This window comes from Elephantulus edwardii, unplaced genomic scaffold (assembly GCF_000299155.1).
Source record: "Elephantulus edwardii isolate Elephantulus edwardi_28Jun2011 unplaced genomic scaffold, EleEdw1.0 scaffold00012, whole genome shotgun sequence".
NCBI classification, from domain to species: Eukaryota; Metazoa; Chordata; class Mammalia; order Macroscelidea; family Macroscelididae; genus Elephantulus; species Elephantulus edwardii.
This window is the reverse complement of record NW_006399762.1, coordinates 1,875,995-1,903,604: the sequence shown is the minus strand read 5'-3', so window position 1 is coordinate 1,903,604 and position 27,610 is coordinate 1,875,995. Positions and strand designations below refer to the sequence as shown.

The 27,610-nt window shown below is 36.6% G+C and overlaps 1 protein-coding gene and 1 pseudogene across 1 annotated transcript in view; both read left to right on the top strand.

Moving 5' to 3' along the window:
• The window catches only part of SPATA5 (spermatogenesis associated 5), a 334,732-nt gene that overhangs the window by 228,257 nt on the left and 78,865 nt on the right, over nucleotides 1-27,610 (top strand). The window lies entirely within an intron of this gene.
• The window catches only part of LOC102852426, a 35,735-nt pseudogene continuing 12,269 nt past the window's right edge, over nucleotides 4,145-27,610 (top strand).

Sequence of the window (27,610 nt, the reverse complement as noted above, 5' to 3'; positions counted from 1 at the left end):
CATGCCTCCGGAAACTCTATGAACTTTGATAAATGTCGATAGTTGTAGAGGGGTTTCAGGCCTTTTGTTCCTAGGGTTGCTATGAGTTGTGCTTGACTTGAAGGCAATTAACAACAGTTTTTAAATTTCTATTTTAATTTCTTTTTCCACTGAACTTCCCTAATGTGAAAACAGATCACTGTCATCTGGAGTCCTCATGGTGTTTCATCTATATTGGACCCTTTATGCTATCAAGATGAACTAATGCACCTGCAAAGGGCATGCTGCCTCCTTGCCATGCTGTACTGTTATTTTTCTTGACTGGCTATATTCTGCAGTTGGTCTCTTTGTGATAATTTCTTTCTTATTTTCTAAATCTTTTTCTCAATTTATAGCACTTTATAATGAGAATGTACATTCTGATCCTTCTTATGTCATCAAATCAGTCATTTGATTATTTGAGCTCTCACTAACCTCAAAGAGCATTTTAAGTACACAATAAAAATTATGGAATTAGCTATAAGTATATTAATACTTATGTACATATCACCTGTACAAATCCATAGTAGTCCTCACGTTGTTCCATATTTATTAATAACAAGAGTGAATTTTTACTTTTAACAAATGGATCTTCACTCACATTTTTAACAATATGCCTAATTAAAAATTTACTCTGGAATTTTTTCTTAGCAATCACAAACTAAGAAATCTCTGAATTGTATCCGACTCCTCTATATTCCTAGAATATTTATTCATCTACACTTGTGAGTTTGGTTTCTATTTGTAATTAAAGGGAAAATGTATTCTCAAAATAAGGTTTTTTTATACAAATTCACATTTTCCTATAAGTCAGTTTCAAGAATGAGTCTTTTATCCATTTCAGGTCCTTATTATGGCCAATATATACAGTTTTTTTAATCAATTAATTTAATCGTGCTATTGCAAAACCTATACTTGGACCAAGAGGTAGTCGTCAGAACAGAGCAGGGCAACACTGCATGGTTCAAAATTCGGAAGGGTGTACGCCACGGATGTGTCCTATCTCCATACCTTTTCAACCTGTATGCAGAGCAGATTATCCAAGAGGCTGGGCTCTATGAGGAGAAGCGGCGTTAGGATTGGTGGAAGATCTATCAACAATCTGCGTTATGCAGATGGCACAGCCCTGCTTACTGAAACTGAGGAGGACCTTACTGCAGAGGGTCAAGGACTGCAGCCTTCAGTATGGCCTGAGGCTCAATGTCAAGAAGACAAAGATTCTCACCACTGGACCAATCGGTAGCATCAGGATGGATGGCGAAGAGATTGAGATTGTTCACAGCTTCAGTTTGCTCGGCTTCACAGTCAACCCTCTTGGCACCAGCAGCCAGGAAATAAAAAAACCTATTACGATGGCAAAGTCCACTGTTAGGGACCTCTCTAAAGTACTCTCTGGAGATTAAGGTGCACCTGATACAGGCCATGGTCTTTGCAATCACTTGTTATGCATCAGAGAGCTGGACAATGACTAGGGAGGATAGAAGGAGAATTGACGCCTTTGAGCTGTGGTGCTGGAGAAGAGTATTGAGTGTACCATGGACTGCCAAGAAAACAAACAGATTCATCCTCGAGACAGTTAAACTAGGCTACTCCTTGGAGGCTTCGTCTGACATACTTTGGACATGTTGTAAGGAGAGACAGGTCTTTGGAGAGGGACATCATGCTGGATAGAGTAGAGGGACAGCGCAGGAGGGGAAGACCCTCTATGAGGTGTATTGATTCAGTGACTGGGGTAACCGGGATGGGTGTGTCAGAGGCAATGCGATTTGCACAGGATAGAGCAGGGTTTAGGGCTGTTGTTCATAGGGTCGTTATGAGTCGCAAAAGACTCGACGGCACATAACAACAACAACAATATACAGTTTACAATACAATAAAGAGTACTAGAAACATCTACTGTTTTAAGGGTAGAGATTTGAATTTAATGCCATGCAGTCTTGAGCTTACAGCATCGTCTACACAAATAGTCTTTCTAAAGGAACTCTGGTGACTTAGTGGTGAAGAATCGTGCTGTGATACAAATGGTTCAAATCCTCCACCGGTTTCAAGGAAGAAAGATATGGATTCTCCTCCCATCTGATTTACTGTCTGTGAAAACCCATTAGAAGGTCAGCTGGGGGTTGGTTTCTGTTCAGTGGTCCACAGTGACATGTATGTTCTATTTCAGCTGTTCCTGGAAACTTGTTTTGTTTTTTAAGCTCCTTTAAAAAAAAAAAAAAATTATACTAGTTCACTTAAAAGTTGGTAAAGTTTGTATACATAGTTTTGTTTTTCACATCAGATCTTGGAGACTTGGTTTTTGCCAATATTTTTCTTACAGCTTGAACTTTGATTCTGCCTTTCTGAAAATACTGTCCACCTGTTCTTTTTGCTATGTCTTCGTCTTCTTTTGTTCAGTATTTTGCCTATAGAATTTGTTTAGTGTTGTTGTTGTTGTTATGTGCCATCAAGTCACCTGTGCCACATAGCAACCATGTGTACAATAGATCTGAACCCCACTCTATAGTGAGCCAACCTTCTTATGTTTGACACACCTACCCCCACAAGCACAAGAGAGGAAGACCCCATATAAGATGGATTGCTTCAGTGACTGGGGTTTTAAATATTAAAATCCATTATTTGATTTATTTCTTCAATTCTTTCAACTGGAGAAATTGCAAGTATGTTTTTCTCTTTTCGTTTTCTAATTAATTTGTATACTTTTGTCTTTTTGAATTCACCTTTAAAATTTCTTGTTCAGCCTCTTTTGTCATCATTTCTTCTGTTCAAGTTAGCATTCCATTCTCTGCATTCACGGTCAGGTTTTCATTTCTTCTGACACTTATTTTTGTCTTTCTTGTATTTTTTTCTTCCATTTTATTTTTATTTTATTTGGTTTACATACAAAATTCATACACATTGTGTATCTTTAATGACCTTTTGTTTCTTAATATATAATGTCCTTGATATCATCACACTGTTCATCTTGATTTTGGTTATTAGTGTTTCGTACCTAAAATGTACTCTTCAAGGGATCTCTCTAAATTCAGTGGGATTTACCCCTGATTGCATTCTGGGTCTTGTTTCTGGAACATGTTTCATTTCTTTCAGTTTTGAATTTAACTTGTGAGTAATTAATTACTGGTCTTCAGTGAGTCCCTAGCCTTGATTTAACTAGTGATATTGAGCTTCTCCATGCTCTACAGATTTAATTGATGTGATTCCTGATTTGTCCCACCTGAATAGTTAGTGATTATTCTGTCAAAAAATTTTATTTGAAATGAGAATGTCATTGATCTTACAAAAGTCAATCATACTGTTTGTAGCCTTTCTTACCCTATCACTGGGACTATAGTTTCCAACTACTCTAGTGAGGATATGAGACCTTGTCTCAAATCTATGAGCAGGTCACCAGGTGGCATTATTCTCTGGAGAAGCACAACATGCTTGGTCATGGAAAAAGAAATCTTGACTGAAAAGATTAACATAGTAGCTGTAACAGTGAGCTCAAGACAGGTGTTTGTGAGGATAATGCAAGAAGAGGCATTGTTTTACTCTGATATATATAGAGTCTGTTTGAGTCAGAATTGCTTGAAAAGAACATAATCATAACAACATATGGATTATTTTATCTTAAATTATTAGTAAAGGAGATAAGATTCTCCTTTTAGTTTATAAAACAAATCAGATATAACAATTTAAACCATTTTTCTTTAATTTGAGATACCAATTGACAAGTTTCAGCTAGTAGATACAGCAATGGACACATGCACAAGTCTGTCCAAGGAAATTTGTAAGACAGCCACCTGATTTATTGACTGCAAGAGATCCATATTTCTTCCAATTCCTATGAAAGGTGACCCAACAGAATACAGAAATTATCAGACAATATCATTAAAGACCCGTGCAAGCAAAATGTTGCTGAAGATCATCCAAAACCAGCTAGAATAGTACATTGCCAGAGAATTGTTAGAAGTTCAAGCTAGGTTGAAAATAAGCTGTGGCATGAGGAATACTATTGTTGATGTCAAGTGAGTCTTTACAGACAATAGAGAATACCAAAAGCATATCTATTTATGTTTTATTGACCATGCAAAGAAAGGTATTTGGCTGTATGAATCTAACTAACTGTGGGAGAAGAACCAACATGCTGTTGTCTGAACAGTGCAAGGTTCTGCACAGTTTTAAATCAGTAAATGTGTGCATCCGGGTTGTATACTTTTATCCATACGTATTCAGTCTGTATACTGAGCAGATAATTCGAGAAGCAGGACTCTATGAAGGCGAATATGTCATCAGGATCAGAAAACTCGTCATCATCTTGAGTTATGCAATCTTATTTGGTAAAACTTTAAGCACTCAGTTGAAAAGATGTAAGAAAAGTTTTCACCATTAGGCCATTAGGCTACAGTCTGTTAGATGGTGAAAAGACTAAAAATGTCAACTATTTAATGCTATGTGGATCTACAATCAACACCACTGGTACTAGCTGTCAGGATCTGGTGTAAAGAACAGTGTATAAGCACTTTGTAAATAAACTGGTATAAATTTAAAAAAAGAAAAGAAAATCAAAAGACAGCATTGGGAAAGTTTGCTGTCAGGTACCTCTCCAAAGTACTAAAAAGCAATATCAGTTTAAAGGCTTTTCCCATCACCTGTTATCCATCTTTGAGCTATATAATGTATAGGAATGAGAGAAGAATTGATGCCTTTGAGTTATGGTGTTAGAGAACAGTACTGAAATCCCATTGACTGCCAAAAGAACAGATATGCCTTAGAGATAGTGCAGCCAGGGTGCTGTATGTTGGCAAAGATGACTTGGCTTCATTAATGTTTGGACGTGTTTTTAGAAGCTGTTCATTGGAAAGAGGTAATATGCTTAGAAAGGTGGAAGGACAGCAAGGAGATGAAGACCCTAAGCTAGATGGATTGACACAGTGATTGCAGCAATTGGGCTAAAGTATGTCAAAGGTGATGAGGATGGCACAGGATAGCACACAGTTTAGGTATGTCGTTCATAAGGCTGCTATGAATTGTTACTGATTTCAGGGCATCTAACAACAGCATACATGTAACTCTTTTCTATTTCAAATAGAAAATCCTCTTCACATTTCATAGGAAGGTTCTGTCACCTTCAGAAGGAAGGTTGTGGATGAGTCTTCTTCCAATCCTGATAGCACTATCTTTTATATATAGTTCAGCTTCTCAAGTTATTTGCTCAGCATATAGATTGAATAGGAATAGAGAACCCTGATGCACACTTTTCTTGATTTTAAACCATGCACTGTTCATTTATTTTGTTCAGATAACAGCTCTTAGTATAAGTATAGATTTTTCATGAGCACAATTAAGTGTTGTTGGATCTACTGTCAACGATCTCACCGTAGTGATAAAGAACAGTAATATAATTTTAAAGACCAAACTGTGCCTGATCCAAGCCATGTTCTTTTTAATTACTTAATATGCATCTGAAAAAAAAAACAAAACAAAACACCACATCTGAACCTTGGGACAATAAATAAGGATGACAGAATTGCTATTTTTTAAATTAAGGATTTGGAGGAGAATACTCACTATCTCATTGTTGGTTTCGTGTGCAGTTGTGACTCTATGAAGAGTAGCTTTGAACCGTAATCTGTCTAGAGCCAATTTCACTGTTTTGACATACCAGCTCAGTGACTGTTATCAGTTCATCTCACCTGGGCTCTTCCTCTCCTGCACTGTCCCGCCACCCTTCCAAGTATGATATCCCTCTCCAAGGACTAGTCCCTCCTGGAAACCTACCCAACGTATGTGAGATGGAGTTTTGAAATCTTTGCCTCTAAGGAGAAACCTGACTTCACCCTCTCAACCTGTTTGTTCTCTTGGCCGTCCTTGGTATATTCAATACTCTTCTCCAGTACCACAATTAAAAGGCGTAGATTTTTCTTCTGTCATCCTTGGTCATCATCCAGGTCTCTGATGCATAGCAAGCAATTGCTAAGACTATGTCCTGGATTAGATGCACCTTATTCTCCAGACTGACATCATTGCCCTTAAGCACTCTGGAGAGGTCCTTCAAAGCAAAGTTTACAAAGGCAACTCTTATTTTCATTTCCTCACAGCTGGTGCCAAGGCTGTTAGATTGTGGATCCAAGCAAGACAAAACTGTTAACAGCCTGAATTTTTCTTCCATCTCTCATGATGCTGTCTATGGGCATAGTGGTGAGGATGTGTTTTCTTGATGCTGAGATACAATCTATTTTGAAGGCTATAGTCCTTGAACTTCTGCTTGAAGTTCTTCAAGCCCTACTTGGTTTCAGCAAGCAAGGTTGTGTCGTGTGAATAATGTAAGTTGCTGATGAGTCTTACTTGAATTTAGATGCTACATTCTTCTTCATAAAGTTCAGCCCCTTGAATGATCTGCTCAGCATATAGACTTTAAAGATACAGAGAAAGGATATATTCCTGAGGCTTTCCTTTCTTGATTTTGAACCATGTAGTGTTTCCTAGCTCTGTTGATAGAACAGCTTCTTGGTCACATTTTCTGGGATTCCCTTTCTTCTCATTGTTAGCCACAATTTGTTGTGATCTATATAGTCAAATGCCCTCAAATATACATCCATTGGGTATTCTCTGCTTTCAGATATGATCCATCTGTTACTAGTAATGATATACCTAAAGTAGGTATCTTTAGAAATATCATAGCCTTTTTTAAAACTAGCTTCTGTTTCTAGTAGTTCTCTATTTATGTAGTGTTCTAATTATTTTTGGATAATATTCAGCAAGATTTCTTTACATGTGATATTAATGATATTTTTCACTATCAGCTTTCACAAACAGGCCAGGTGCTGACTGCGGAACGTACCATCAATTACACATATGCAAGTTCCAATTAAAACTGAGATTTAAACAATCCAAAATATGACAATGAATCTACTGTAGCTGAATTAAAAAATCATCTTAAGAATAGCTTTGAGGCACTGATCACCAGTGATTACAAAGACAGAGGAGAAAGAAGAAGAACCATGGCTAACTCTAAGAGTAGGAATCTGAGAACACTAAATTGAGCTCATACAGAATCCTATACCTAGACCAAGAAGGTGCACTCTGTGTTTTAAAATTACCAAAGTTGTGTGTCAGCAATATAACATTTTTCTGTACTTATTGAATCTGTATGCTAAGTAAATAACCTATGAAGCCAGTCTCTATCAAGAGGAGTGCATTCTGTGGGTCGGAGGAAAACGCATCAATAATCTGGAGTATGGAGATGATACAACTTTGCTTGCTGAGTGAGGAGGACATAAAGTATTTGCTGTCAAAGGTCAAATATTAACAGATGCAGAAAGGATTGAAAGAGTCAATAATTTCATCAATGGTGGTCCATGGTATGTTCAAGATTCTACTCTAGCACCATAATTCAAAGGCACCAGTTCTCCTGTCATCTTTAATGAGTTCAGGTCTCTGATGTATAGTAAATAATTGTGAAGAGCATAACATATATAGGTTGTTTTGTTGTTGTGTACCACAGACTTGGAACTGACCCATAGCTGTCCATCCTGCGAATTTTTAGAGGCAGTTCATTTCACAGGAGGAAATTGCCCGTGTGTGTGTGTGTGTGTGTGTGTGTGTGTGTGTGTGCGCGCGCGTGCGCGCGTGTGTGTTTGTATGTGCTGTTGAGTTAGGAACCTATTTATAGCTGACACTACTGGTTAATCTCGATTCATTACACATAATTATTTTATTTTTAATATTTTTATTTTTTTCACTGTTGCACATTTTCTTCCCCAACCCCTCTAGTGCAAACCTTAATGCACCATTGTTCCAGATTGTTGTCATACTTATAATTCCTAATCATATATTCCTTTTATACTGTTCTCCCTCTATTATAATTCATTGCTCATCATTTATTCACTCTTCCTCCATTCTCTCCCAAATCCCCCTTCCCCATATCTGTCCTATTTTATAACATCGCTGTTATCTAATATTTGTCCTTTTGTGACTGAGATCTTTCACTCAGCATAATGTCCTCCAGGCTCCCCTATGTTTACTAATATTTTACCAGTTAATTGTTTTTCAGTGCTGTGTAATATCCTGTTATAAGAGTGTACTATAGTTTTTCTATCCAATCACTTTTTGATAGCGACTTCTATTGCTTCCATCTCTTTGCTGTTGTGAATAATGCAGCATACTTCTGTTTGAATTTTGGCTCTGATTTCTTTAGGATATGTTCCCAACAGTGGAATTGCTGGATCAAGTTGTATTTCTATTTCCATCTTTCTGAGAAAGCACCAGATCGACATTTTACATTGCCACCAGCAGTGAATAAGAGTACCAATCTCTCCGCCACCTCGCCAGCATTTCTTTTTTGCTGCCCTGTTGAACTTTCCTGTTGTTGCAGAGTAATGACACATAATTTAACAGACTGATTCAGAAATATTAATGAATAGGATAGCAATGTTTGTTTTCATTTAGTCATTTTAAAAGTGGCTGTTTGAGTCGTATAACTAATATCATACATTGAAGAAATCTAAACTTGACCTTAGATATTACTGTCAAAGTATTATCACATCTCCAAATGTAGATATTACTCTCAGAAGAATTACTTTCCTGTCTGATTAATGAATTTGAGTAAAGAGATGAGCTTTCACAACTAAATTTAGTTGGACTGTAATTTTTTTTTCCTTTTTACCCACCTGACCAGACAAAGAGGTTCCATAGTGTTGATCCACCTTGTATTAAAAGGGAGCTTGCCGTTAACATTTGTAACTAAGTAGATAGTGGTTGGGTTGTGTGAGCAAGTCAATTCTAACGTATAGAAACCTGATTCTGCACCATCCTCAGAATCTCTGCTGTTGTTAAACCCATTGTTGCAGTCACTGTGCCAGTGCATCTATTTTCCTCTGACCTGATGTAATTTTAGAGTTTAATAATCATTCTCCAGGACCTGGCTTCCCAGATAACTTGTCCATAGTATATAAGGTTAAGTCACATCCTTGCTTCTAAGGAACACACTGGTTGCACTTCCTCCAGGACGATTAGTTTGTTCTTTATGACAGTCTATTCAATATTCTTTTCCAGTACTGTAATTTAAAGGCATTAATAATTCTTCAGTCATTTTTATTCATTTCTAACATCCACATGCATATGAATCAAATATGTTTGTATTTTGTTGTTGTTGTTGATTGCCTTCAAGTTGAACACAACTCATAGCAATTCTATGAACAAAAGGCCTGAAGCCCTTCTACAAATATATCAAAGTTCAAAGAGATTCCAGAGGCATGTTATTTAGAAAGTGGATGCCACTCCTACTTCCAAAATTTGTATCTTAAATCAATATAAATATACTTTTTTTTAATCCTAAGTCCAAATCTAATGTTGGGCTCCATTTATCAGTCATTAAACCATTTAAAAATAGTCACTAGTCCATTTAAAAATAAGCCATATTCGTCATTAACTTTAAAGATAGGCCTAATTGATGATAGAATATTTGCCTTAGATTTTCAGGGTACTCATGTGAATAATTAAATTTGAATTTTGTGTGGAAAAAATTGACTATTCATTTGTTTTTATAAATTTTCTTGCTTAATCCCTGAATACTTTTAATTCTTTTGAGAATACCAGTAAACTCCACATAAATATAGAAGGTCTTAGAAACCTGAAGCTTCTAATTAAACCTTGCTGAAACATTATTTTGTGGGGAGAATTATAAACTTTACAGATTAACACAGTGAGAATAACTCAAGGTTAACTTAAAGCTTTAAACTAAGCTGATACCGATTTAAAAAAAAATGCAATTGTTAATGTAAGTGCAGTTAGCTTCTTAGTGATGTTAATGCAATACTACCAATTTAAATACTCTAGATTCCAGTATAAAACAACTCAAAACTCACCGCTGTGGAATTAGAACCAATTTATATATCTCTCATTGAGTTTTTGAAGCTGTAAATCATACAGGAGGAGATTACCTATCCTACAGAGTGCTTGATGGATCCAAACCACCAGAAAGGTGTGCTCTTTGGATTAGCAGCAAAACTCTTTATGTATCATGCAGCTAAAGTGCTCTGATTACAAGGCAAGAAAGTATTATTATTATTAATAATAATAATAATAATAATAATAATAATAATAATGTATACAGTCCAGAAAAGGCGGTACATAGCGAAGTGGCCTGGGATTGAGAGGGAGGAAATTTTGCAACAGTGAATCCTTTTAAAGAGAAAAGCTAACTGAGAAGGGGAGGGAGGAAAATGTGCAACAATGAATGACGAAATCCAAATTTTCTGTAAACTTTCATTAAAGTATCAATTAAAAAAAAAAGTAGGGAGTTGGAAACAAGACAAAATGGCCTGTGTTTTCGTGCTATATATTTATTTTTTGTTCTTGTTAAATGCCGTCAAGTTATAGACAACTCATAGTGACCCTGTGAAGGAAAGACCTGAATAGTTTTGTAACTTTCATTGTTTCTCCAAGTTCATAGTTTCTGGAGGCAAGCTATTTCAGAATTGGATGCGAGCTTGCGCGTGTGTGTGTGTAATAAATACGAATATATATTAAATTTAAATCTATATTTACCATATATTAATACTAGCCTGTATATAGTGTCTGTGTGTGTGTGTATTAGTCTGTTAGTGACATTTCCAACCCACAGAGATCTACCTAATAAAGAGAATATGTAATTTATACAAGTAAATATTTTGTTTTCCATCTCTTTCTTGTTTTACAGCTATAGATACGAATAAAAATCTTAACAATGCATGTTTAAAATTCTCTCAGATTATTCCTAATATTTTTCTTGCTAAGTTTTAGAATAAACTTGTCTTTTAATATTTTAGACAAGAGAAGCATAATAGTAATTTAACAACCAGTGAATAAAGGATTTAACTTTGGAAAGCATATATTAAAGACTGAAACTCCCAGCATTGCTGCTCTCTGGTGTATGCTTTCCAAAGAGATTCACCAGGTCAAAGTAAAAGCAAAGAAGGATAATAACATCTAGTATGCAGTTTATCTTTGTTCCTTAATAAAAATGTGTAAAAAGTCATAAAATACAGAATTATAATTTCATTAGAAACTAAACCAGAGCTTGATCTTATAAAGAAGTTTTCAAAATTGGAAGGATAGGAATATTATCACTTACACAAAGAAAGGAAAAATGCCTGGTTCGTGCATCACAATCATGCTTTAGAACAGACCACACACAAACTTTCACTTTTAAACCAAGAGGACTTTAAAATGTAATGGGGGGAGAGGAGACTTAATGGCATCAGAAGTGATGTCCCTTGTGTATTGAAAGGAAAGGTACAGTATAATAGAGCAAGTATTCTCAACTCAGCCTCTTAGTTTACTTTCCACTGTTTCCTGGAACAAGAAAGTAATTAATTCTCTGAACTTAATGAATCATAAGGCTTTATTAAGCAACAACTAAAAATGGTTTGGGTAAAGTACCTTGTTTTGAAGCTTTAGTTTTAAAGGGACAAATAATCATCAAATAATTTTTTAAAGTTAACAGGGCTATAGAGTTTTCGCCTTAATGCAAAGCTCACAGGCTGCTTTGTTTTGTGTTTTATAAGCAGCTGTTAGAAATTTTAAAGAATTTATACAATTCTGTAAATTAGGTATTTGGGGAATATTTGTGGAAAGGAGCTTTTCAGAAGTGGTATAGTGTTAGGAGAGAGAAAACTTGACATGTAAGGACTAATGAAATAACTCATTAAAATCTCAATGTAATTGTTTCACAGTGACTTGACTTTGGATTACTGCTACTACATTAAGAAGGAAAAACAAATCCAAATAAAGTTGTGTGAGATATAAGGGATTGGAAAATACATCTGAATTTTTATTTCATTTGGAACAACAACTTCATTTATTTGAACTTTTTACTTTTGTTTCTTTTATTCGATACAAGATAAACATTGCTCAGTTTATGCATGGAATTTTCTAACTTGACATGAAAAATACCAGTTCTTGAGGGAAACTTCTATTAGTTATTTTCAGTATATTCGTACTTTTTTAATTTACCATCCATTCACTATTTTTCTCTTATCATTAAGCCATCATGTCAGTTAAGTGAAAATATTAAATAAATGTCAAACCAGTTTTTATTATATAGAGGGAAAGATTATCTCAAATGTTTTTATTCTTTTTTTAATAGTTACTGGGTATCCTAAGATATACCAGAATTTTATACAAATATTAAAAATATTTTCAAATTTTGTCTTTCTAGTACATTGTTTTAAACTTTCATTTCACAAGTCAAATTAATGCTTATTAGGTGGAAATCTATCAGTATTAGATGTTTCAAAATGCAGTACATGTAAAAAGAGGATTATGAGTTTATGTATGAGCAGATATGCACTATGTTTTTTTAAGTCTAGATTACAAAACTGATAAAAAATTCAAGTTTAACAACATATCTTATTAAGATAAGAATCTTAATCCTTTATGAAAAGAAAAACAAAACAAAGCCTGGATAACAGGTTTCTTTTGGCGGTTATCTACAAGGTATTATGGATCTGATTTCCCTCTTGTTCTGCTGTCTCCTTGTCCGTAGGTCTTTATAGGTAGGACATCACTACAATAACTCTCCCTGTCAATGTTGGTGGCGACAGCCAGTCTGACCTGGAAAGAAACCAGCACTTCTCTTCCTAACCAGAAAACACTGATAATTTATTTCACCTCACCGTTCCCATGTGCTTTCTTTGTCTGAAAGGCAGAGTAGTACCTGCTTTCTTTCCCACTCCTACTCCCCTACCTGGTATAATGTTTAGATGCATTAAATTTTAAAGAACTTAAAAATAGTTTTCTTGAGTTTTTCAGATAGGGGCCAAAGAATTTTGTAAGAAGCTTGTTGAAATAGGATCTTGTATTTTTTTTTTGTTTTTTGTTCAGATGTAAGGTGCAAAGACTGAAAGAGGGTAAGAAAGTTTATATAACATATTGAAGAAGTAAGTTGAAAAAATATTCATAAACTCAGGCTAAATGTTTTCCAGTATTAACATAAAAAGAAATATCTTACTCCTATTCTTCATTAATAAAATATGTCTAATAAAAATATTAATAAAGTTTTGGTTTCTATCTGCAGTCTTTTAAAAGCAGCTACAACCAGTAGAGTGTCATAGTTTCCACTGAGATTACTTAAGTTTATCTTTACTAGGCATATATCCATTTAGAATATTACAGCCTATTAATTCAGTAATCCAGTCACCCACTTTGAGGATCACTGGCTCTTCTTGTAGGCAATATTTATTCCAATATAATAATATTAATAACCATTAATGCTTATTATTACAGTTGCTTCTTTTCTTCTGCATCCCTAAAACCCATCTCTACTACTTCTTAGGGTGCTCTGGTGGCCTACTGGGTAAGGAATTAATTCTACTGCCAGCCTAAAAAGAAGCCATTCAAATCCACCAACCGCTTTATGGGAGAAAGATGGACAGTCTAATCTGATGCTGTTTACAGGTTCTCACAACCCACTGGAGGGCCAGCTATGACAGATCTGAACCTCGCCCTGCCTTATGCCATCTTAACCATCTGTGTCATGCTCTAAGTCATTGTTACAGTCACTGTATCTCCCATCTTGTTGAGGGTCCTCCTCTCTTTCTCTGACCTTATCTTTCACTGTTGGTGGTGGTGTGTGCTAAAGAGTAGGAACTGACCCATAGCTGACCCTCCAGTAAGTCTCCAGAGGCAGTAAATTGCACGGCAGAAGATTGCCTATCCTTTTCCCATCGAACAGCTGGTGAATTTGAACTGCATGCCTTTAGTGTTACGGTTCAACTTCGTGGTACTAGGCCACCAGAGCTCCTACCTTTTGCAGTATGATGTCTTTTTCCAGGGACTGGTCCCTCTGATGACATGCCCAAAATATGTGAAACCACGTTTCATCATCCATGACCTCTGAGAAGCACCATTATTGTACTTCTCCAAGACAAGTTTGTTTACTTTTTGGCAGTCCATAGATTATTCAGTAATTTTCATTACCAACACCACAATTCAAAGGCATCATCTTCTGTCATCCATTGTCCATACATTATTCATTGTCCAACTTTCAGATATATAGGAAGCAAATGAAAACTCCATTACTTAGACTAGGCTCACTTTAGTCCTTAGCACTTAGGCGATGCCCTTGACAGCAGATTTTCCAGTGCAATATGTCTTTTGATTTTTTTTTTTTAAATAAAATTTTTCTTTTATACTGGTTTACTTAAAGAGTTCGTATATATTATTTTTCACACTGGATATCTCCCATTTCCTTTACCCCCTCCCTTCTTCCACCCATCAAATTAGATGACTCTATGATTAACCTCCCCACCCCCCATCTCTCCACCCAACCTCACCCCTCTGGTACCACCCTCCCTACCTTGGATCCTCATACACATTCTACAATAATGGTCTTATACAGTATTTATCCTTATGGGACTGAGTTAGTTCATTTAGCATAAAGCTCTTCAGTCACTCCCAAGTCAGGTAGTGATTTACAAAATCATTGCTCCTATCTGCTGCGTAGTAGTCCATCATGTGAATGTACCATCCTTTCTCAGTCCATTTGATTGTGGTTTCAATGGTGAATATCACTGCTCTGAACGTTGGTGTATAAATCATTTTGTTCTCATTTTCTCAGGGTATATTACAAGCAGTGGAATGACTGCATCATGTGGAATTTCTGTGTTCAGCTTTCTGAGGAAACACCAAGCTACCATGTTTTGATCTCTCACTGTTTTTGTGGATCCAAGTAAAATGAAATAATTGACAACTTTATTCTTTTCTCTATCTCTCATGATGTTTTCTGTAGATGCAGTGGTGAAGATTTTTGTTTCCTTGATGTTGAGATGTAATCCATATTGAAGGCTGTAGTCTTTGGTCATCTTCAGTAATTACTCAAATTTTCTTCACTTTCAGCATGCAAAGTTGTGTCATATACATAACAAAAACTTTTGTTTGAAAACCGAGAATATCAATGACATTTACATGTGTTTTATTGAATATGCAAAGGCATTTCATTGTGTGGATTATAAAAAAATTATGGCTAACATTGAGGAGAATGGGAGACCCGGAACCCTTAATTATCCTCATGCAAAACCTATGTGTAGACGAAGAAGCAGTTTTCTGAACAGAACAAGGGAACACGGCATGATTTAAAATCAGGAAACTGTCCATCATAAGGGTTGTATCCTTTCTCTCTAAGTGGTCAGCCTTATGTTTGAGACAGTGGACCAAATGGGAAAAAAATGTGAATTCAGAATTAGAGGAAGGCTCATCATAAGCAACCTGCATTACAGAGAACACAGAAGAAAATATGCTGACATTTGTGAAGATTAGATTCTAGGAGATGTGCTGTAAACCAGAAGCTGAAGCATCTTATGGGAATGAAATTCAGACTACATATTCAAGGAAGATGGTGGTGATACTATGAGTGGTCTAAGAAGAGAAAAATTTGGAACATCCCCTCTAGTCATCCCCTTCCTAAACAACTTCTGCCTCCAGAAACTCTACGAACTTTGATATATGTAGATAGTTGTAGAGGGGCTTCAGGCCTTTTGTTCATAGGGTCGCCGTAGTAGTGCTTGACTTGAAGGCAGTCAGCAACAATAACTCTAGTCCACTAGTGGTGTGTGGAAGTTGATCTCAACCCTGTGTACAAGATTTAATCTCTCTGAATGAAGAGAGACAGACTTCTAGGTCAGAAGTACTCCTTGGTTCCTATGGATCACAGATGTTCTGAGTCAGTAAACCAGTTTATATGCTTTGATAATCATTTCCCTTCTTTCTCTCTTCTTTGTACCTGACTGTCTAATTCCTCCTATTCTTCCCTTTACACCCACTAATTAATCCATTAATGGGCATATAGCCTCTGAAAACCTATTGGAGGATCAGCTATGAATTGGTTCCAGCACAAAGGCATGTAACACCACCAGGAACAGTTAACCCATTGATCCAATCTTCTTGTCACTCCTAATGATCTTGAAAGACAGAATGGAACTATTCCTTAGGATGTCCAAGCGTCCTGGTTTTTGTTGTTGTTGTTATCGCCTGAGACTCATAGCAACCTTCAATACAAGAGCCCTAAATGCCATTCTATCTTGTGCCAACCTTGCCGTCTTAAGCACATTCATTCCCACCACTGCACTCACAGAATCAATCCATCTCTTTGAGGGTCTTCTTCTCTTGCGCTGTCCCTCCACTCTCCCAAACATGATGTCCCTCTCCAAGGACTAGTCCCTCCTTGCAACATTCCCAAAGTATGTCAGACGAAGCTTCAGAATCCTTGACTCCAAGGAGCATTTTGGCTTTACCCTCTCAAACAAACCTGTTTGTTCTCCTAGCAGTCCATGGTATATTCAACACTCTTCTCCAGCACCACAGCTCAAAGGCATCAATTCTCTTTCTGTCATCCCTATTCACTGTCCAACTCTCCAATGCATAGCATTTAATTATGAATACTATAGCCTGAATCAGGCCTACCTTAGTCTCCAGTGCTTTTCAGTCCTTTGGAGAGGGCCCTAACAGCAAGCAGACTCTCCCAATGCAGTTCATCTCCTGATTTCCTGGCTGCTGTTACCAAGAGTGTTGACTGTGGAGCCAAGCACACTAAAACTGTTAACTATCTCAATCTCTTCACTATCCATACTGACGCTGCCAATTGGTCCAGTGGTGAGAATCTTTGTCTTCTTGATGTTGAGCCTCAATCCATATTGAAAACTGCAGTCCTTGACCTTCTACAAGCAAGCGCTTCCGGTCCTCCTCAGTTTTAGCGAGCAGGGTTATGTCATCTGCATAATACAGGTTGTTGATGATTCTTCTACCAATCCTGATGCCACATACCTCCTCGTAAAGCCCAGCGTCTCGAATGATCTATTTTGCATACAGATTGAAAAGGTATGGAAACAGAATACATCCCTGACAGACCCCTTTTTTTAATTTTGAACCATCAGTGTCTCCCTGCTCTGTTCTGAATGACTGCATCTTGATCTAAGTATAGGTTTCGCATTAGCATAATCAAAGGTTCTGGGATTCCCCTTCTTCTCAGAGTCAGCCATAGCTTGTTGTGATCCACACAGTCAAAAGCCTTTTCATAGTCAATGAAGCAAAGATAGACATTCTTCTGGTATTCTCTGCTTTCTGCGAAGATCCATCTAACATTAGCTATAATATCCCTAGTACCACGACCTCTTCTAAATCCAGCCTGCACATCTGGCAGTTCTCTGTTGACATATTGTTCCAAACGTTTTTGGATAATTTTCAGCAGAATCTTGCTTGCTGGTGACATCAGTGCTATTGTTTGATAATTTCCACACTCTGTTGGGTCACCTTTCTTTGGAATAGGAAAAATAGCGATCTCTTCCAGTCAGTTGGCCAGTCGGCTGTCCTCCATATTTCCTGGCACAATTTAGTGAGCACTATCAAATGTTTTGGGATTCCTATTCTTCTCAGAGTCAGCCATAGCTTGTTATGATCCACATAGTCAAAAGCCTTTGCATAGTCAGTGAAGCACAAATAGACATTCTTCTGATAATCTCTGCTTTCTGCCAAGATCCATCTAACATTAGCTATAATATCCCTAGTTCCATGACCTCTTCTAAATCCAGCCTACACATCTGGAAGTTCTTTGTTGACCTGTTGCTTTAGTTGTTTTTGGATAATTTTCAGCAGAATCTTGTTTGCTGGTGACATCAGTGCCATTATTTGATAATTTCTACTCTCTGTTTGGTCACCTTTCTTTGGAATGGGAACAAATATCGATCTTTTCCAGTCAGTCGGCCAGCTGGCTGTCCTCCAGATTTCTTGGCATAACTTAGTGAGCACATCCAGGGCAGCGTCTGTTTGTTGAAATAAATCAGTTGGTATGCCGTCAATTCCTGGAGCCTTGTTTTTTGCCAATTCCTTCAGAGCAATATTAGTAAGATAATATTTTCCAAAGCATACTCCTGTGTCTTTATCCTGAGAAGTGATTATTTTGCAACCACTAAGTGGAGTGCTTAGCCACTACACCACAGAGCACAACATCCTCTGTTAAGCATTTGAAAGGAAATTCTGATTTCTCTGGAATTTAAATAGAAACTAATATTAAAGTATCCTTAATACTAAAAAAAGTAAATTTTTGCTGATCATCCTATTATTGAATATTGCCTTTCCACACCCATCTTAAGAGGAATTTGTTATCTGTTGATTTGTTTTTACTTCCCTCATCTTCCTTTCTCGTCCCTTTTAACTACGAAAGAATGATTCTATCTTTGTGTAAACCTTTTTTTAAGGTTTTTTAAAATTGTTGTTTTTGTAGTGCCAGTGTGTCAGAACTGACCATGTCCAAGTTTTCAGAGGCAGTAAGTAAGAGGTGAATTGCATTGTGAATGTCGGCTGTCAGGGACCTCTCTAGAGTACTGAAGAGCAGTGGCATCAGTCTGGAGACTAAGGTGCACCTGAGCCAGTCCATAGTCTTCACAATTGCTTGCTCTGCGTCAGAGAGCTAGGCAGTGATTAGAAAATTGATGCCTTTGAGCTGTGGTGCTAAAGAAAAGTGTTGAATATACCATCAACTGCCAGGAGAACAAACAGATTTGTCCTATTGAGGTGCAGCCAGCCTGCTCCTTGCAGGCAAAGATTCCGAGACTTCATCTGACATACTTTGGGCATGTTGCAAGGAGGGACCAGTCCTTGGAGACGGACATGCTTAGAAGGACAGAGGGACAGAGAAAGAGGAGGAGACCATTGATGAGATGGATCGATGCAGTGACACAGAGGTAATTAGGGTAGGTGTGTCATAGACATTAAAGTTGGTACAGGTTAGAGCAGATTTCAGGCCTGTTGTACATACAGTCGCTTTGAGTCTCAAGCAACTCGACACCATATAAACAAGAACAAGTAAAGCACTTAGGAAAAGATTGTCCCTCTTTCTCTTGAGGAAGAGCTGATGCATTCCAGCTGCATGCTTTGGGGTTGGCAGTACAAATGCTTACCAATAAGCTACCAGAGCTCCTTTTTTTATATAATAATTGTTTTATATAATATTTTCTCTTTTGTGAGTGATTTATTTATACTAATATAATATGTTTTAGATACGTCTATGTGGTGCAGTGTTTTCAGTATTACACTCTCATTCATTCTTTATACATTTATCCATTGATAAGTACTTGTTATTCTAACTTACGTTGCATGGTGTACACATGCCTATTCATGTCACAGATCTTGTTTCTTTTGGATGTGTATGTCTGGTGGTGCAATTCCGGTTCAAATGGTTTATTTCTCTTTCCAGTTTTTTTAAGGAAGCACCCCACTGCTATCTAGAGTGGTTATACCACTTTACATTCTTCGCAGCAGTGTATGAGAGTTCCCAGTCTCTCCATAACCTTGCCACCTTTTATGGTTAATGGAATTTTGATGTTGTTACTGTGGTAAAATTTTATTTCATTTTTTGTCTTGACATGCATCTCTAATACATAATTATCTTGAGCTTTTCTTTATTTAGCCATCTGAATGTTATCTTTGATGAAATTTTCTTCATTGTCTTCTGCCCTTTTTGTAGCTGGATTTGTTGTTGTTGTTGTTGTTGTTGTTATTGTTGTTGAAATGTTAGCATTTTCTCTAAATTTTATATATGAGGCAGATATCTTTACCAAGTATTTTTTTCCTTTTTGCATAGTTTCTCTTTTTACTCTTTTGCTAGTCTTTTGAAAAACTTATGAATTCAGTATTTAATACATCCCAACCATAAAGTTTATCCTCTGCTGATTGTAAATTTTTGCTAATATTTGATTATCATTTTATGTCAATGCTTAGAACTTTTGTGTTTGCCCCATTTTTATTTTTTATAAACTTTGTCCTTTTAGCTTTTACACTTAGCTCTTTGATCCATTTTGCCTTTCTCTTTGTATGTGGTATGAGGTTTGGCTTTTGTCTCCATTTTCTGGAAGTATATAATCAAGTTTTGCCAGCACCATTGTTAAAGAGTCTATCTCTTCACAACTTAATGGCTTTCTTACTTATTCAAATATCAGCTCTCCATAGATAAATGAATTTATTTCTTGATTCTCAATTCTTTTCTATCAGTCTGTTGTATCTGTCATGTACCAGTTCTCTTAGTTGTTGTTATTATTGTTTGCCGTCAAGTCAAGTGCTATTCATAGCGACTCTGTGAACAAAGGCATAATGCCTTTCCATAACTATCATCAATTCCAAGTTCATAGAGCTTCCAGAAGCATGTGGTTAAGAAGTGGATGCCACTCCTGCTTCCAAACCTGTTTTACAACTGGTATCTCCACCATACACTATCCACATTGAGAAACCATTCTGATATTTGATACCCCAATGTTATAAGGTTCAGCAGCACAACAACCGGGTTACTTCGTATAGCACATTGACAAAAAGTAATGTACAAAGTAGAATTAACAGCACTAGTGGTTAAGTGTTGTCAAGTCAAATACGACTGAGATTAAGTATTGCACAAACGACTTAAACTTTGTTTTGTAACTAACATCATTTCTGTACATTTATAGAGTTCAGAAAGTTTGTATAGTTTCCAGAGGCTTCTGGTTGAGGAAGTGGATGCCACTCCTGCTTCCCAGCATAAGTCAATCTGGAAACTCATCCAAACACTGTACATAATGGATAACCATTAGTATTTGACAAGACTATGGAACAGTGTGCAGCATCACAACAACACCAAGTTGTTCAATTCAGCAAATAGACAAAATATTGTTGTTTCATTTAAGGAATATTCATATGAACAGCCAGCAGTCCTATCCCCTACCCCTAACAGGATTTTAAAGCCACACCTTTGAGCAGACTTCCATCCTAGGCAAAGGCTCAAGGACATCCGCTCCTTAGCAGAAAAGAGCAGTAATACACATCAAACACGACCCCAAAAACTTCTCATATTCCAATTAGGACTTCCATCAGTCTCTTAGTATTCCTTGTAAATCTGATCTAGTTTTCTGAGATTTTTTAAATTCTGGTTTTCTGGAAATACCCTAATTTTCTATATATTTGCTGAGTATAGAACTTGTACTATATTATATATGTCATTCTGTTGCCTTCCTGCCTGCATGGTTTCTGCTAAGAAAAGAGAGTTTAGTCTTCCTGATAACTTCCTTTGGAGATAGATCATTTGTCACAAGCTACTTTATTGGTATTTGCTTTTTGAAAATTTATTTATTAGGGTTTGTTCTTGCTATTCTTGTTTTGGTGTCTATCCTGTTAGATATTTCTGGTCGACTAGTGGTAAGGAATTGTGCTGCCAACTCAGGTACTGAGTTCAAATCCATTTGCTGATGGACAGTCCCCTTCTGTGTGGTTAACTACCTCTGAAAATCTGCTGGAGTGTCGGCTATGAGTTGGTTCTGACTCTGTGATGCATCATCCTTTTTGGGGTTCACTTAACTTCTTGAGTTTGTATGTATGTTTTCTTATTTTTCATATTTAGGAAATTTTTAACCATCAATTATTCAACAATTTTCCCTGTAGCTTCGCCTCCCCCTCTTCCCCTGGCCTCTTTCTCTCTATCTCTCTCTCTTCCTTGGTTTTTTGTTTTGTTTGTTTGTTTGTTTGTTTGTTTGTTTTGTTTTTTCCAATCACAAGGAAATTATTCCTCTTCATATTATCCCACGTAATTCTTATACTTTTTTCCATCTTTTTTTTCTGATTATTCTACTAAAAGTCGACAGTATTGAAGCATTTGTCTTCTGCCCCACTAATTTTGTGTTCCATTGCTTCAAGTCTACTTTTTTCTTCTAATGTTTTATCTATATCAGAAATTTTACAATTAACCTTATGAATTTCAATTTGCCGTTACTGTTTTTAACTGTTTTTAATTTTCTACTTATCAGTTTCATGTTAAGCTATTTTTACTTTTTATTATTATAATTCTAGAGTTTGGCTATATTTCCCTAAATTTTATTTGTGGTTTCCTTGATCTTTTTTTTCCAATCTGATGAAGATATCAGTAACTAACTGATATCCTTTTTTTTCCCTTTTTTCTTTTTATTCCTTCTTAGGAAATTCCAATATCCATTCTTCTTCTGAAAATTTTTGCATTCTCTACTTTGGTCACTGTTTTGTTCCATCTTGTCCTATATTTTTTTTGTTTGTTTGTTTGAATTTGTTAGGTTTTGTTTTGTTGCCTTTGTGCTGAGCTTGTATTTTGTTTTGCTTTTTGAATGGTTTAAAGTCATTGGTTGCTTCTGAGACACTGTGCTTTTATTATTTTGTTATATCTGTTTGAAACCTGACACGTATTGGACAGAGTGATAGTTCTGAATATTTCATTCCTCTGTCTTTTCGTAGATATGATAGAGAATGGAGATTTTTGGATAGTTCTTTGTTCTGTCTACATAGGGAAGTGGAAGGCAAACTGGGCTGATTGCTGTCAATCACCATTCAAGTTGAACAAGATCATTATTCTTGCTTAGTAAGTGAAGTTGCAGAAGGGTGTGTGTATAGCAAGGTATTGTGCATACTGCTACTGTTTCTTGCCACCTGGGACAATGTAAAAAATTAAAGCAAGACAAAGAACACTCAAAGACCAGAAACATAATGGGCCAGTGAAAGAAAAACCAATAGGGAAAGGAATACAAAAGGTATCAAAATAGATAGGACAGTCTATTAAGGAAAGTCTAAAACTCCTGTAGTGGGGAACAGTATCTATCTACAACAGAAAACCAATTCCTGTAAAGTCAGACATGGATCCCCTGAAACTACTCTCTGAAAGCTCTCTGAAACTACTTCTACCATTTCTAACAACAGCCATATTCTCACGGTTGTGGGATTGGGTTTATTAGGAAAGTTAATAGGTTATAATTCGGTTTGAAAACAGGATACATTTTTTAGTCAGCATAGTTTCTCAGGCGTGCTCACTATCCCTTAGACTTGCATCCTTGAAGCTTTAGGTTAGTCCTGCCAGTTATAGCATCTACCTTACCCACCCCTACTCCCCACCATCCAGTCCTCCAGCCTGCTTGAGCAAAAAGCCCCTGCCTCTGGATCTGGCATGTATAAAATGACAGAAGTATGAACTTAGTTTAAGGTGGGTTGGGGCAGGGTGAGGTCACTACCCAGTAGGGTTTGGGAAACAGATTGGAAATCTCAACTTATCTTCAGCCAGAGACTCATAAAAAGCCTTCTGCAAAGGTTCCTAACTGCTATGTCATTTGCAATTCACTTTCTACATCTCCGTTCTTACTGAATGTTTTAATTCAGTTTTTTTCTTCTTTCTGTTGGCATATGAACTATTTCTTCATTGTTTGTTTTGTTTGTGTGGTTTTTTATTTAAACTTGGGATTCCAGGGTTATCATATTTACCTGTTATCTTTGTTTTCTGTTGTCTTGATTCAAGATGGTCTGGATTATCATTACCTTGCGACTCATAGCGACCTTATGTACAACAGCCCTAAACTCTGCTCTATCCTGTGCCAATCGTACTGCCTCTGATACACCCATCCCGATTACCCCAGTCACTGAATCAATCCACCTCATAGAGGATCTTCTTCTCCTACGCCATCCCTCCTCCCTCCCAAGCATGATGTCCCTCTCCAAGGACCTGTCCCTCTTTACAACATGTCCAAAGTATGTCAGACGAAGCTCCAGAATCCTTGCCTCCAAAGAGCAGCCTGGTTTAACCCTCTCCAGGATGAATCTTCTTGTTTTCTTGGCAGTCCATGGTACATTCAATACTCTTCTCCAGCACCACAGCTCAAAGGCATCAATTCTTCTATCCTCCCTAGTTATTGTCCAACTCTCCAATGCATAGCAAGTGATTGCAAAGACCATAGACTGTATCAGGTGCACCTTAGTCTCCAGAGTGACACCATTGCTCTTCAGTACCCTGGAGAGGTCCCTAACAGCAGACCTTACCATCACAATATGTTTTTTGATTTCCTGGCTTCTGGTGCCAAGAGTTTTGACCGTGGAGCCAAGCAAACTAAAGTTCTTAGCAATCTCAATCTCTTCACCATCCATCCTGATGCTGCCATTAGTCCAGTGATGAGAATCTTTGTCTTCTTGACATTGAGTCTCAATCCATACTGAAGGCTGGAGTTTGGTAGCCTAGTAGAAAGAAGCTGTGCTACAATGCTGAAGGTTCAGTGTTCAAATCCACCAGATGCTCCTTTGGAAAAGGATGGACAATCTCCGCCTGCACCAGTTGGATCTGACTCGATGGTACAGAACAAGAATTTAAAAATGGATAGATTCCAAGCTCATATCTTTGATGGGTATTGCAATTCCTTGCCATTAAGGGAATGAAATGTACCTTTAGACTTTACAGAGCATAGAAAAGTACTGTTATTTGTATGTTCTTATATCTTTTATTTTTTAAAAAGAATTCCCACATGGAGCAATTTTAACTTTTTCTCTTTTTTCGTATTGAAGTTGTTGTTAGGTGACCAAAGAAATGTTGGAGTCAGAACTGCAATCAGTTATACTTGCCAGTCTATGTATTTAAGTTATTATAATGATATAAATTCAAGTGATGGTAACAGTAGATTTAAGCATGACAAAGAGCCTAAGAATGGTGCAGATAAGGCAGGGTTCCAATATATTGTTTAAGAGTTGCCATGAGTCATAGTTGACTTGACTACACTTAACAACAGTATTTGTTTGAAATCTAATAACCTATTAAAATATGTCTTTGAAAAGTAAACTCGGTTTGGCCATAGGTTGGCCCTTGATTTGTCGATGTTCATGCTTGTTGTGACTTCATTCATTGTTTGAATTTGGTTGTGCTGAAAAGTCATTCTATTTCATTATCAGAAGAAACTACTTGTCCACACAAGTTGGATGTTGACAGTTTAGAGGCCAGCTCTTTTTCGCGTTTTGAAACTTTTACAACTTTTTAACTTCTTACAGACAATGTAGCTGTGACAAGGTATCAGTTACTTTCTAAAAGTGGATAAATCTTAGTTTTGATATAACAATAAAGATCCAATGTTTTTATGTTTCTTATTCTATAAGTTTTTAATAATACTGTGTAGTTGTATAGTTGATGTTTTCTCCTCACATTAAAACTTTTAGAAACTATAGCTTAAAAAACTAAATACCTTAATTTATTTGTTAAGAATTTTCAGTGAAAGAACAATGAATTAACTTTAGTAGAATAAATTAAATAATAACATGTTGTTGTTGATTACCATTAAGTATGACTCATAGTAACCCACTTGAAGTCTTTCTATAGCAATTGTCATTTCTCACAGAGTTTTCAGAGGCATTTTGTTTAGGAAGTGGCTGACACTCCTGCTTCCAAAAATAATTATATAATTGGGTATATATTTGAAATTGACTCATTCTGCAATTACTTTTCTTATCCAAATCAGGACACATCAGTACTATAGGGAACATTCTTGTATTTGGTGGAGTTTTTTTAAAATCCGATTTTATTTTAATTGTGATTTTAATGAACATTTACAGAGAAGTTAGATTTTCATTTGTTTATTGTTGTACATTTTGCCCCCTCCTCCTCCTCCTCCTCTAATTCACTTTTTTTTTAATATTCATTCATCGTTGTGCAGTAACTTCCCTCCCCTCCCCTAGTCCTTTTGGCAATGATATGCCTCTTATTCTGGGCTGTTGTCATGCATATAATGTCTAATCATATATTCATTTTAGACAGCTCTTTACTTCATCTGTTCCAGTGCAAGGATCATTATCTGTCCACTCTTATCCTATTCTTCCAGCCCCGCTCTGATGGAGTTACTTCATATGAATTAAATAAGCACTTTGTAAGCTTTCTTAACATTTAGTGTAAGTTCACTAATACATCTACTTTTCATAAATTATTCTGAATTTATTCTATAGAATAAGTGAGGAAAACCCACACCTCATTACTGGCAAGTCAGAACCAATTTATAGCTTACTCTGCTGTGTCTAGTGTGTTTCCAAAAAACCACTGGGTAGTAAACTATGGGTCAGTTCTGACTTAATGGTACATAATAAGAACAGTATACTCAATACCAGCAATTACCACCTCCAGCATACTCATTGGTTTATTTATTATACATAGGTGCCTTTTAAAATGTAATAGGATATAAACGTTAGTTGGCCATCAAGTTGCCAAAGGAATTCCTCTCTGATCTTAGAACATCTTCACTCATTTTTGTAGTCACTGCATTAGTTCATCTTGTTGAGGGTCTTTTTTTTTCCCTTTTACTGGTCCTTTATGATCCCTTGTATTATAAGCCTATGTATTGTTTAGCCGTAAACTGAGCAAAGGGGGTGAGTTTTGCTTGAGGTTTGAGAGATGACTAAAAGCTATAGTATAGGGGTTTCACAAATTCTCTCTTAGATCAGTAAACCTAGCCTTATATTTTTTTCATCTCATTTTGTTCCCTATTCAGGATACTGAGGATAAGAGTTAAAAAAACATAACCAGATACACTGTAAAATTACTGAAGAACATGCAAGAAGATAGCAGAGCTCAGCAGCTGATCAAACCACTGCCTCACATAAGGTGGTCTCAAACGATCGCTTTCTGAGTGGATGATATCTGCACGAAGAATGAGAGTGAGCCCACACCAAAAATATCACCCTTTGCCATCACATTGGTTCCAGCTAGGTCAGGGGAGAACTGTCCTTAAGATATATCCAAGCTTGAAACAGCGGCAGAATGACACATCTTTCTCTTGCATAACCATAGTGAGTGTAGATCACCAACTTTCCCGTCAGCAGCTGAGTGCTTAATCACTACACCAGTGGGCTTCTTCAGAATGAACCAGCATTGTAAAAAGTCCATAGTAGAGCTTTTCCAACAAATGGGAATCATCTTCATGTCATGGAGCAATTTTAACTTTTTCTCTTTTTTCGTATTGAAGTTGTTGTTAGGTGACCAAAGAAATGTTGGAGTCAGAACTGCAATCAGTTATACTTGCCAGTCTATGTATTTAAGTTATTATAATGATATAAATTCAAGTGATGGTAACAGTAGATTTAAGCATGACAAAGAGCCTAAGAATGGTGCAGATAAGGCAGGGTTCCAATATATTGTTTAAGAGTTGCCATGAGTCATAGTTTGCCATGAGTTCATAGCTATGTATTGAACACTTACATATGATTATCACATAAATTATTAGAAGTGTCCCTTATGGAACATTGTCCAGCTTTCAGATGATAAGAAGTGATTTGAAAAGACCGTGGCTTGACTCAGACACCATTTGATCTTTAAAATGACATCGTTTTTCTTCAAGACAGGAGAGGTTCCTGATAGCAGACTTACTCAATGTGGTATTCTCATGATCTTCTGATTGCTGATACAAAGGGTATATTGTGGGTTCAAGTAAGAGGAAACCTTTGACAGCTTTAGTCTCTTTCCCATCTAATTATGATGTAACTTTTGGTCCAGTAATGAGGAGTTTTGTCCTCTTGAGGTTAAGATGAAATCTATAGTTCTTGAAGCAGCAAGCACCTCAGGTCCTCCTTGATTTTAGTAAGCAAGGTTGCATCATCTTCATAATGCAGGTTGTTGATGTATCTGCCTCCAATCATGAGGCCACATTCTTCTTTATAATCTCAGCTTCTTGAATTGTTTTCTCAGCATACAAATGGAATAAGTATGGAGAAGGGATACAGCCTTGATGCACACCTTTATTTTATTTTTTTTTTTATTTTATTAGTTTTAATGAACATTTACAGAGATTTTGGGTTTTCATTC